The sequence below is a fragment of the Triturus cristatus genome, chromosome 2_1 (genome assembly GCF_964204655.1).
Source record: "Triturus cristatus chromosome 2_1, aTriCri1.1, whole genome shotgun sequence".
Taxonomy (NCBI): Eukaryota; Metazoa; Chordata; class Amphibia; order Caudata; family Salamandridae; genus Triturus; species Triturus cristatus.
In genome coordinates this window covers 1195164770-1195178185 of record NC_140581.1, presented here as the reverse complement: position 1 = coordinate 1195178185, position 13416 = coordinate 1195164770, and positions in this window count along the sequence as shown.

The window sequence follows — 13416 nt, the reverse complement described above, 5'->3', positions numbered from 1 at the left end:
CAATTAGGCCAGAGTAAGAGTCAAGACCTTAACCATTAGGCCAGAGTAAGAGTCAAGATCTTAACCGTTTGGCCAGAGTAAGAGTCTAAGACCTTAACCATTAGGCCAGAGTAAGAGTTAAGACCTTAACCATTAGGCCAGTGTAAGAGTTAAGACCTTAAATATTAGGTGAGAGTAAGAGTTAAGACCTTAACCATTAGGCCAGAGTAATAGTCAAGACCTTAACCATTAGGCCTGAGTAAGAGCTTAAGACCTTAACCATTAGGTCAGAGTAAGAGCTAAGACCTTAACCATTAGGCAAAAGTAAGAGTCAAGGACCTTAACCATTAGGCCAGAGTAAGAGTCTAGACCTTAACCATCAGGCCAGAGTAAGAGTCAAGACCTTAACCATTATGAAGGAGTAAGAGTCAAGACCTTAACCATTAGGCCAGAGTAAGAATTAAGAACTTAACCATTAGCCCAGAGTAAGACTCTAAGAAATTAACCATTACCCCAGAGTAAGAGTTAAGACCTTAACGATTAGCCCAGAGTAAGAGTTAAGACCTTAACCATTAGGCAAGAGTAAGAGTCTAAGACCTTAACCATTAGGCCAGAGAAAGAGCCTAAGACCTTAACCATTAGGCCAGACTAAGAGTTAAGACCTTAACCATTAGGCCAGAGTAAGAGTCTAGACCTTAACCATTAGGCCAGAGTAAGAGTTAAGACCTTAACCATTAGGTCAGAGTAAGAGTCTAGACCTTAACCAGTAGGCCAGAGTAAGAGTCTAAGACCTTAACCATTAGGCCAGAGGAAGAGTCAAAACCTTAACCATTAGGCCAGAATAAGAGTCAAGACCTTAACCATTAGGCCAGAGTAAGAGTTAAGACCTTAACCAGTAGGCCAGAGTAAGAGTCTAAGACCTTAACCATAAGGCCAGAGTAAGAGTCTAAGAAATTAACCATTAGGCCAGAGTAAGAGTTAAGACCTTAACCATTAGGCCAGAGTAAGAGTTAAGACCTTAACCATTAGGCCAGAGTAAGAGTTAACACCTTAACCATTAGGCCAGAGTAAGAGTCAAGATCTTAACCATTAGGCCAGAGTAAGAGTTTACGACATTAACCATTAGGCCAGAGTAAGAGTTAAGACCTTAGCCATTAGGCCAGAGTAAGAGTCTAAGGCCTTAACCATTAGGCCAGATTAAGAGTCAAGACCTTAACCATTAGGCCAGAGTAAGAGTCAAGACCTTAACCAGTAGACCAGAGTAAGAGTTAAGACCTTAACCATTAGGCCAGAGTAAGAGTTAAGAACTTAACCATTAGCCCAGAGTAAGACTCTAAGAAATTAAGCGTTAGCCTAGAGTAAGAGTTAAGACCTTAACCATTAGCCCAGAGTAAGAGATAAGACCTTAATCAGTAGGCCAGAGTAAGAGTCAAGACCTTAACCGTTTGGCCAGAGTAACAGTCTAAGACCTTAACCATTAGGCCAGAGTAAGAGTCTAAGACCTTAACCATTAGGCCAGAGTAAGAGTTAAGCCCTTAACCATTAGGCCAGAGTAAGAGTCAAGACCTTAACCATTAGGCCAGAGTAAGAGTTAAGACCTTAACCATTAAGCCAGAGTAAGAGTTAAGACCTTAACCATTAGGCCAGTGTAAGAGTTAAGACCTTAAACATTAGGTGAGAGTAAGAGTTAAGACCTTAACCATTAGGCCAGAGTAAGAGTCAAGACCTTAACCATTAGGCCAGAGTAAGAGCTTAAGACCTTAACCATTAGGCCAGAGTAAGAGTTAAGACCTTAACCATTAGGCAAAAGTAAGAGTCAAAGACCTTAACCATTAGGCCAGATTAAGAGTCAAGACCTTAACCATTAGGCCAGAGTAAGAGTCAAGACCTTAACCAGTAGGCCAGAGTAAGAGTTAAGACCTTAACCATTAGGCCAGAGTAAGAGTCAAGACCTTAACCATTATGAAGGAGTAAGAGTCAAGACCTTAACCATTAGGCCAGAGTAAGAGTTAAGACATTAACCATTAGGCCAGAGTACTATTAGGCCAGAGTAATAGTTAAGACCTTAACCATTAGGCCAGAGTAAGAATTAAGAACTTAACCATTAGCCCAGAGTAAGACTCTAAGAAATTAACCATTATCCCAGAGTAAGAGTTAAGACCTCACCCATTAGGTCAGAGTAAGAGTCTAGACCTTAACCATTAGGCCAGAGTAAGAGTCAAAACCTTAACCATTAGGCCAGAATAAGAGTCAAGACCTTAACCATTAGGCCAGAGTAAGAGTTAAGAACTTAACCATTAGGCCAGAGTAAGAGTCTAAGACCTTAACCAGTAGGTTATAGTAAGTGTTAAGACATTAACCATTAGTCCAGAGTAAGAGTTAGGACCTTAACCATTAGGCCAGAGTAAGAGTCTAAGACCTTAACCAGTAGGCCAGAGTAAGAGTTAAGACCTTAACCATTAGGCCAGAGTAAGAGTTCAGACCTTAACCATTAGGCCAGAGTAAGAGTCTAGACCTTAAACATTAGGCCAGAGGAAGAGTTAAGACATTAACCATTAGGCCCAGAGTAAGAGACTAAGACCTTAACCATTAGGCCAGAGTAAGAGCTAATACCTTAACCAATAAGCCAGAGTAAGAGTCTAAGACCTTAACCATAAGGCCAGAGTAAGAGTCTAAGAAATTAACCATTAGGCCAGAGTAAGAGTTAAGACCTTAACCATTAGGCCAGAGTAAGAGTTAAGACCTTAACCATTAGGTCAGAGTAAGAGTCTAGACCTTAACCAGTAGGCCAGAGTAAGAGTCTAAGACCTTAACCATTAGGCCAGAGTAAGAGTCAAAACCTTAACCATTAGGCCAGAATAAGAGTCAAGACCTTAAACATTAGGCCAGAGTAAGAGTTAAGAACTTAACCATTAGGCCAGAGTAAGAGTTAAGACCTTAACCATTAGGCCAGAGTAAGAGTCTAAGACCTTAACCAGTAGGCTAGAGTAAGAGTTAAGACCTTAACCATTAGTCCAGAGTAAGAGTTAAGACCTTAACCATTAGTCCAGAGTAAGAGTCTAAGACCTTAACAATTAGGCCAGAGTAAGAGTCAAGACCTTAACCATTAGGCCAGAGTAAGAGTCAAGATCTTAACCGTTTGGCCAGAGTAAGAGTCTAAGACCTTAACCATTAGGCCAGAGTAAGAGTCTAAGACCTTAACCATTAGGCCAGAGTAAGAGTTAAGACCTTAACCATTAGGCCAGAGTAAGAGTCAAGACCATAACCATTAAGCCATAATAAGAGTCAAGACCTTAACCATTAGGCCAGAGTAAGAGTTAAGACCTTAACTATTAGGCCAGAGTAAGAGTTTAAGACCTTAACCATTAAGCCAGAGCAAGAGTTAAGACCTTAACCATTAGGCCAGTGTAAGAGTTAAGACCTTAACCATTAGGCCTGAGTAAGAGCTTAAGACCTTAACCATTAGGTCAGAGTAAGAGCTAAGACCTTAACCATTAGGCAAAAGTAAGAGTCAAGGACCTTAACCATTAGGCCAGAGTGAGAGTCTAGACCTTAACCATTAGCCCAGAGTAAGACTCTAAGAAATTAACCATTACCCCAGAGTAAGAGTTAAGACCTTAACGATTAGCCCAGAGTAAGAGTTAAGACCTTAACCATTAGGCAAGAGTAAGAGTCTAAGACCTTAACCATTAGGCCAGAGAAAGAGCCTAAGACCTTAACCATTAGGCCAGACTAAGAGTTAAGACCTTAACCATTAGGCCAGAGTAAGAGTCTAGACCTTAACCATTAGGCCAGAGTAAGAGTTAAGACCTTAACCATTAGGTCAGAGTAAGAGTCTAGACCTTAACCAGTAGGCCAGAGTAAGAGTCTAAGACCTTAACCATTAGGCCAGAGGAAGAGTCAAAACCTTAACCATTAGGCCAGAATAAGAGTCAAGATCTTAACCATTAGGCCAGATTAAGAGTTAAGACCTTAACCAGTAGGCCAGAGTAAGAGTCTAAGACCTTAACCATAAGGCCAGAGTAAGAGTCTAAGAAATTAACCATTAGGCCAGAGTAAGAGTTAAGGCCTTAACCATTAGGCCAGAGTAAGAGTTAAGACCTTAACCATTAGGCCAGAGTAAGAGTTAACACCTTAACCATTAGGCCAGAGTAAGAGTCAAGATCTTAACCATTAGGCCAGAGTAAGAGTTTACGACATTAACCATTAGGCCAGAGTAAGAGTTAAGACCTTAGCCATTAGGCCAGAGTAAGAGTCTAAGGCCTTAACCATTAGGCCAGATTAAGAGTCAAGACCTTAACCATTAGGCCAGAGTAAGAGTCAAGACCTTAACCAGTAGACCAGAGTAAGAGTTAAGACCTTAACCATTAGGCCAGAGTAAGAGTTAAGAACTTAACCATTAGCCCAGAGTAAGACTCTAAGAAATTAAGCGTTAGCCTAGAGTAAGAGTTAAGACCTTAACCATTAGCCCAGAGTAAGAGATAAGACCTTAATCAGTAGGCCAGAGTAAGAGTCAAGACCTTAACCGTTTGGCCAGAGTAACAGTCTAAGACCTTAACCGTTAGGCCAGAGTAAGAGTCTAAGACCTTAACCATTAGGCCAGAGTAAGAGTTAAGCCCTTAACCATTAGGCCAGAGTAAGAGTCAAGACCTTAACCATTAGGCCAGAGTAAGAGTTAAGACCTTAACCATTAAGCCAGAGTAAGAGTTAAGACCTTAACCATTAGGCCAGTGTAAGAGTTAAGACCTTAAACATTAGGTGAGAGTAAGAGTTAAGACCTTAACCATTAGGCCAGAGTAAGAGTCAAGACCTTAACCATTAGGCCAGAGTAAGAGCTTAAGACCTTAACCATTAGGCCAGAGTAAGAGTTAAGACCTTAACCATTAGGCAAAATTAAGAGTCAAAGACCTTAACCATTAGGCCAGAGTAAGAGTCTAGACCTTAACCATCAGGCCAGAGTAAGAGTCAAGACCTTAACCATTATGAAGGAGTAAGAGTCAAGACCTTAACCATTAGGCCAGAGTAAGAGTTAAGACATTAACCATTAGGCCAGAGTACTATTAGGCCAGAGTAATAGTTAAGACCTTAACCATTAGGCCAGAGTAAGAATTAAGAACTTAACCATTAGCCCAGAGTAAGACTCTAAGAAATTAACCATTATCCCAGAGTAAGAGTTAAGACCTCAACCATTAGGTCAGAGTAAGAGTCTAGACCTTAACCATTAGGCCAGAGTAAGAGTCAAAACCTTAACCATTAGGCCAGAATAAGAGTCAAGACCTTAACCATTAGGCCAGAGTAAGAGTTAAGAACTTAACCATTAGGCCAGAGTAAGAGTCTAAGACATTAACCAGTAGGTTAGAGTAAGTGTTAAGACCTTAACCATTAGTCCAGAGTAAGAGTTAGGACCTTAACCATTAGGCCAGAGTAAGAGTCTAAGACCTTAACCAGTAGGCCAGAGTAAGAGTTAAGACCTTAACCATTAGGCCAGAGTAAGAGTTCAGACCTTAACCATTAGGCCAGAGTAAGAGTCTAGACCTTAAACATTAGGCCAGAGGAAGAGTTAAGACATTAACCATTAGGCCCAGAGTAAGAGACTAAGACCTTAACCATTAGGCCAGAGTAAGAGCTAATACCTTAACCAATAAGCCAGAGTAAGAGTCTAAGACCTTAACCATACGGCCAGAGTAAGAGTCTAAGAAATTAACCATTAGGCCAGAGTAAGAGTTAAGACCTTAACCATTAGGCCAGAGTAAGAGTTAAGACCTTAACCATTAGGTCAGAGTAAGAGTCTAGACCTTAACCAGTAGGCCAGAGTAAGAGTCTAAGACCTTAACCATTAGGCCAGAGTAAGAGTCAAAACCTTAACCATTTGGCCAGAATAAGAGTCAAGACCTTAAACATTAGGCCAGAGTAAGAGTTAAGAACTTAACCATTAGGCCAGAGTAAGAGTTAAGACCTTAACCATTAGGCCAGAGTAAGAGTCTAAGACCTTAACCAGTAGGCTAGAGTAAGAGTTAAGACCTTAACCATTAGTCCAGAGTAAGAGTTAAGACCTTAACCATTAGTCCAGAGTAAGAGTCTAAGACCTTAACCAGTAGGCCAGAGAAAGAGTTAAGACCTTAACCATTAGGCCAGAGTAAGAGTTCAGACCTTAACCATTAGGCCAGAGTAAGAGTCTAGACCTTAACCATTAGGCCAGAGTAAGAGTTAAGACATTAACCATTAGGCCCAGAGTAAGAGTCTAAGACCTTAACCATTAGGCCAGAGTAAGAGCTAATACCTTAACCAATAAGCCAGAGTAAGAGATAAGACCTTAACGATTAGCCCAGAGTAAGAGTTAAGACCTTAACCATTAGGCAAGAGTAAGAGTCTAAGACCTTAACCATTAGGCCAGAGAAAGAGCCTAAGACCTTAACCATTAGGCCAGACTAAGAGTTAAGACCTTAACCATTAGGCCAGAGTAAGAGTCTAGACCTTAACCATTAGGCCAGAGTAAGAGTTAAGACCTTAACCATTAGGTCAGAGTAAGAGTCTAGACCTTAACCAGTAGGCCAGAGTAAGAGTCTAAGACCTTAACCATTAGGCCAGAGGAAGAGTCAAAACCTTAACCATTAGGCCAGAATAAGAGTCAAGATCTTAACCATTAGGCCAGATTAAGAGTTAAGACCTTAACCAGTAGGCCAGAGTAAGAGTCTAAGACCTTAACCATAAGGCCAGAGTAAGAGTCTAAGAAATTAACCATTAGGCCAGAGTAAGAGTTAAGGCCTTAACCATTAGGCCAGAGTAAGAGTTAAGACCTTAACCATTAGGCCAGATTAAGAGTCAAGACCTTAACCATTAGGCCAGAGTAAGAGTCAAGACCTTAACCAGTAGACCAGAGTAAGAGTTAAGACCTTAACCATTAGGCCAGAGTAAGAGTTAAGAACTTAACCATTAGCCCAGAGTAAGACTCTAAGAAATTAAGCGTTAGCCTAGAGTAAGAGTTAAGACCTTAACCATTAGCCCAGAGTAAGAGATAAGACCTTAATCAGTAGGCCAGAGTAAGAGTCAAGACCTTAACCGTTTGGCCAGAGTAACAGTCTAAGACCTTAACCGTTAGGCCAGAGTAAGAGTCTAAGACCTTAACCATTAGGCCAGAGTAAGAGTTAAGCCCTTAACCATTAGGCCAGAGTAAGAGTCAAGACCTTAACCATTAGGCCAGAGTAAGAGTTAAGACCTTAACCATTAAGCCAGAGTAAGAGTTAAGACCTTAACCATTAGGCCAGTGTAAGAGTTAGGACCTTAACCATTAGGCCAGAGTAAGAGTCTAAGACCTTAACCAGTAGGCCAGAGTAAGAGTTAAGACCTTAACCATTAGGCCAGAGTAAGAGTCAAGATCTTAACCATTAGGCCAGAGTAAGAGTTTACGACATTAACCATTAGGCCAGAGTAAGAGTTAAGACCTTAGCCATTAGGCCAGAGTAAGAGTCTAAGGCCTTAACCATTAGGCCAGATTAAGAGTCAAGACCTTAACCATTAGGCCAGAGTAAGAGTCAAGACCTTAACCAGTAGACCAGAGTAAGAGTTAAGACCTTAACCATTAGGCCAGAGTAAGAGTTAAGAACTTAACCATTAGCCCAGAGTAAGACTCTAAGAAATTAAGCGTTAGCCTAGAGTAAGAGTTAAGACCTTAACCATTAGCCCAGAGTAAGAGATAAGACCTTAATCAGTAGGCCAGAGTAAGAGTCAAGACCTTAACCGTTTGGCCAGAGTAACAGTCTAAGACCTTAACCATTAGGCCAGAGTAAGAGTCTAAGACCTTAACCATTAGGCCAGAGTAAGAGTTAAGCCCTTAACCATTAGGCCAGAGTAAGAGTCAAGACCTTAACCATTAGGCCAGAGTAAGAGTTAAGACCTTAACCATTAAGCCAGAGTAAGAGTTAAGACCTTAACCATTAGGCCAGTGTAAGAGTTAAGACCTTAAACATTAGGTGAGAGTAAGAGTTAAGACCTTAACCATTAGGCCAGAGTAAGAGTCAAGACCTTAACCATTAGGCCAGAGTAAGAGCTTAAGACCTTAACCATTAGGCCAGAGTAAGAGTTAAGACCTTAACCATTAGGCAAAAGTAAGAGTCAAAGACCTTAACCATTAGGCCAGATTAAGAGTCAAGACCTTAACCATTAGGCCAGAGTAAGAGTCAAGACCTTAACCAGTAGGCCAGAGTAAGAGTTAAGACCTTAACCATTAGGCCAGAGTAAGAGTCAAGACCTTAACCATTATGAAGGAGTAAGAGTCAAGACCTTAACCATTAGGCCAGAGTAAGAGTTAAGACATTAACCATTAGGCCAGAGTACTATTAGGCCAGAGTAATAGTTAAGACCTTAACCATTAGGCCAGAGTAAGAATTAAGAACTTAACCATTAGCCCAGAGTAAGACTCTAAGAAATTAACCATTATCCCAGAGTAAGAGTTAAGACCTCACCCATTAGGTCAGAGTAAGAGTCTAGACCTTAACCATTAGGCCAGAGTAAGAGCTAATACCTTAACCAATAAGCCAGAGTAAGAGATAAGACCTTAACCATTAGGCCGGAGTAAGAGCTAAGACCTTAACCATTAGGCCAGAGTAAGAGCCTAAGACCTTAACCATTTGGCCAGAGTAAGAGTTAAGACCTTAACCATTAGGCCAGAGTAAGAGCTAAGACCTTAACCCTTAGGCCAGAGTAAGAGTTAAGACCTTAACCAGTAGGCCAGAGTAAGAGTCTAAGACCTTAACCATAAGGCCAGAGTAAGAGTTTAACAAATTAACCATTAGGCCAGAGTAAGAGTTAAGACCTTAACCATTAGGCCAGAGTAAGAGTTAAGACCTTAACCATTAGGCCAGAGTAAGAGTCTAAGACCTTAACCATTAGGCCAGAGTAAGAGTCTAAGACCTTAACCATTAGGCCAGATTAAGAGTCAAGACCTTAACCATTAGGCCAGAGTAAGAGTCAAGACCTTAACCAGTAGGCCAGAGTAAGAGTTAAGACCTTAACCATTGGGCCAGAGTAAGAGTTAAGAACTTAACCATTAGGCCAGAGTAAGACTCTAAGAAATTAACCGTTAGCCCAGAGTAAGAGTTAAGACCTTAACCATTAGCCCAGAGTAAGAGATAAGACCTTAACCAGTAGGCCAGAGTTAGAGTTAAGACCTTAACAATTAGGCCAGAGTAAGAGTCAAGACCTTAACCATTAGGCCAGAGTAAGAGTCAAGATCTTAACCGTTTGGCCAGAGTAAGAGTCTAAGACCTTAACCATTAGGCCAGAGTAAGAGTCTAAGACCTTAACCATTAGGCCAGAGTAAGAGTTAAGACCTTAACCATTAGGCCAGAGTAAGAGTCAAGACCATAACCATTAGGCCATAATAAGAGTCAAGACCTTAACCATTAGGCCAGAGTAAGAGTTAAGACCTTAACTATTAGGCCAGAGTAAGAGTTTAAGACCTTAACCATTAAGCCAGAGCAAGAGTTAAGACCTTAACCATTAGGCCAGTGTAAGAGTTAAGACCTTAAATATTAGGTGAGAGTAAGAGTTAAGACCTTAACCATTAGGCCAGAGTAATAGTCAAGACCTTAACCATTAGGCCTGAGTAAGAGCTTAAGACCTTAACCATTAGGTCAGAGTAAGAGCTAAGACCTTAACCATTAGGCAAAAGTAAGAGTCAAGGACCTTAACCATTAGGCCAGAGTAAGAGTCTAGACCTTAACCATCAGGCCAGAGTAAGAGTCAAGACCTTAACCATTATGAAGGAGTAAGATTCAAGACCTTAACCATTAGGCCAGAGTAAGAATTAAGAACTTAACCATTAGCCCAGAGTAAGACTCTAAGAAATTAACCATTACCCCAGAGTAAGAGTTAAGACCTTAACGATTAGCCCAGAGTAAGAGTTAAGACCTTAACCATTAGGCAAGAGTAAGAGTCTAAGACCTTAACCATTAGGCCAGAGAAAGAGCCTAAGACCTTAACCATTAGGCCAGACTAAGAGTTAAGACCTTAACCATTAGGCCAGAGTAAGAGTCTAGACCTTAACCATTAGGCCAGAGTAAGAGTTAAGACCTTAACCATTAGGTCAGAGTAAGAGTCTAGACCTTAACCAGTAGGCCAGAGTAAGAGTCTAAGACCTTAACCATTAGGCCAGAGGAAGAGTCAAAACCTTAACCATTAGGCCAGAATAAGAGTCAATACCTTAACCATTAGGCCAGAGTAAGAGTTAAGACCTTAACCAGTAGGCCAGAGTAAGAGTCTAAGACCTTAACCATAAGGCCAGAGTAAGAGTCTAAGAAATTAACCATTAGGCCAGAGTAAGAGTTAAGACCTTAACCATTAGGCCAGAGTAAGAGTCTAGACCTTAACCATTAGGCCAGAGTAAGAGTTAAGACCTTAACCATTAGGTCAGAGTAAGAGTCTAGACCTTAACCAGTAGGCCAGAGTAAGAGTCTAAGACCTTAACCATTAGGCCAGAGGAAGAGTTAAGACCTTAACCATTAGGCCAGAGTAAGAGTCTAAGACCTTAACCATTAGGCCAGAGAAAGAGCCTAAGACCTTAACCATTAGGCCAGACTAAGAGTTAAGACCTAAACCATTAGGCCAGAGTAAGAGTCTAGACCTTAACCATTAGGCCAGAGTAAGAGTTAAGACCTTAACCATTAGGTCAGAGTAAGAGTCTAGACCTTAACCAGTAGGCCAGAGTAAGAGTTAAGACCTTAACGATTAGCCCAGAGTAAGAGTTAAGACCTAAACCATTAGGCCAGACTAAGAGTCTAAGACCTTAACCATTAGGCCAGAGAAAGAGCCTAAGACCTTAACCATTAGGCCAGACTAAGAGTTAAGACCTTAACCATTAGGCCAGAGTAAGAGTCTAGACCTTAACCATTAGGCCAGAGTAAGAGTTAAGACCTTAACCATTAGGTCAGAGTAAGAGTCTAGACCTTAACCAGTAGGCCAGAGTAAGAGTCTAAGACCTTAACCATTAGGCCAGAGGAAGAGTCAAAACCTTAACCATTAGGCCAGAATAAGAGTCAAGACCTTAACCATTAGGCCAGAGTAAGAGTTAACACCTTAACCAGTAGGCCAGAGTAAGAGTCTAAGACCTTAACCATAAGGCCAGAGTAAGAGTCTAAGAAATTAACCATTAGGCCAGAGTAAGAGTTAAGCCCTTAACCATTAGGCCAGGGTAAGAGTCAAGACCTTAACCATTAGGCCAGAGTAAGAGTTAAGACCTTAACCATTAAGCCAGAGAAAGAGTTAAGACCTTAACCATTAGGCCAGAGTAAGAGCTAAGACCTTAACCAGTAGGCCAGAGTAAAAGTCTAGACATTAACCATTAGGCCAGAGTAAGAGTCTAGACGTTAAGCATTAGGCCAGAGTAAGATTTAAGACCTTAACCATTAGGCCAGAGTAAGAGTTAAGACCTTAACCATTAGGCCAGAGTAAGAGTTAAGACCTTAACCATTAGGCCAGAGTAAGAGTTAAGACCTTAACCATTAGGCCAGAGTAAGAGTTAAGACCTTAACCATTAGGCCAGAGTAAGAGTTAAGACCTTAACTATTAGGCCAGAGTAAGAGTCTAAGACCCTAACCATTAGGCCAGATTAAGAGTCAAGACCTTAACCATTAGGCCAGAGTAAGAGTCAAGACCTTAACCAGTAGGCCAGAGTAAGAGTTAAGACCTTAACCATTAGGCCAGAGTAAGAGTTAAGAACTTAACCATTAGCCCAGAGTAAGACTCTAAGAAATTAACCGTTAGCCCAGAGTAAGAGGTAAGACCTTAACCATTAGCCCAGAGTAAGAGATAAGACCTTAACCAGTAGGCCAGAGTAAGAGTTAAGACCTTAACCATTAGGCCAGAGTAAGAGTCAAGACCTTAACCATTAGGCCAGAGTAAGAGTCAAGACCTTAACCATTAGGCCAGAGTAAGAGTTAAGACCTTAACTATTAGGCCAGAGTAAGAGTTTAAGACCTTAACCATTAAGCCAGAGCAAGAGTTAAGACCTTAACCATTAGGCCAGTGTAAGAGTTAAGACCTTAAACATTAGGTGAGAGTAAGAGTTAAGACCTTAACCATTAGGCCAGAGTAAGAGTCAAGACCTTAACCATTAGGCCAGAGTAAGAGCTTAAGACCTTAACCATTAGGCCAGAGTAAGAGCTAAGACCTTAACCATTAGGCAAAAGTAAGAGTCAAGGACATTAACCATTAGGCCAGAGTAAGAGTCTAGACCTTAACCATCAGGCCAGAGTAAGAGTCAAGACCTTAACCATTATGAAGGAGTAAGAGTCAAGACCTTAACCATTAGGCCAGAGTAAGAATTAAGAACTTAACCATTAGCCCAGAGTAAGACTCTAAGAAATTAACCATTACCCCAGAGTAAGAGTTAAGACCTTAACCATTAGCCCAGAGTAAGAGTTAAGACCTTAACCATTAGGCCAGAGTAAGAGTCTAAGACCTTAACCATTAGGCCAGAGTAAGAGTCTAAGACCCTAACCATTAGGCCAGAGTAAGAGTCTAGACCTTAACCAGTAGGCCAGAGTAAGAGTCTAAGACCTTAACCATTAGGCCAGAGTAAGAGTCTAGACCTTAACCATTAGGCCAGAGTAAGAGTTAAGACCTTAACCATTAGGTCAGAGTAAGAGTCTAGACCTTAACCAGTAGGCCAGAGTAAGAGTCTAAGACCTTAACCATTAGGCCAGAGGAAGAGTCAAAACCTTAACCATTAGGCCAGAATAAGAGTCAAGACCTTAACCATTAGGCCAGAGTAAGAGTTAAGACTCTAACCATTAGGCCAGAGTAAGAGTTAAGACCTTAACCATTAGGCCAGAGTAAGAGTTAAGACCTTAACCATTAGGCCAGAGTAAGAGTCAAGATCTTAACCATTAGGCCAGAGTAAGAGTTTACGACATTATCCATTAGGCCAGAGTAAGAGTTAAGACCTTAACCATTAGGCCAGAGTAAGAGTATAAGACCTTAACCATTAGGCCAGAGTAAGAGTCTAAGACCTTAACCATTAGGCCAGATTAAGAGTCAAGACCTTAACCAATAGGCCAGAGTAAGAGTCAAGACCTTAACCAGTTGGCCAGAGTAAGAGTTAAGACCTTAACCATTAGGCCAGAGTAAGAGTCAAGACCTTAACCATTAGGCCAGAGTAAGAGCTTAAGACCTTAACCATTAGGCCAGAGTAAGAGCTAAGACCTTAACCATTAGGCAAAAGTAAGAGTCAAGGACCTTAACCATTAGGCCAGAGTAAGAGTCTAGCCCTTAACCATCAGGCCATAGTAAGAGTCAAGACCTTAACCATTATGAAGGAGTAAGAGTCAAGACCTTAACCAATAGGCCAGAGTAAGAATTAAGAACTTAACCATTAGCCCAGAGTAAGACTCTAAGAAATTAACCATTACCCCAGAGTAAGAGTTAAGACCTTAACCATTA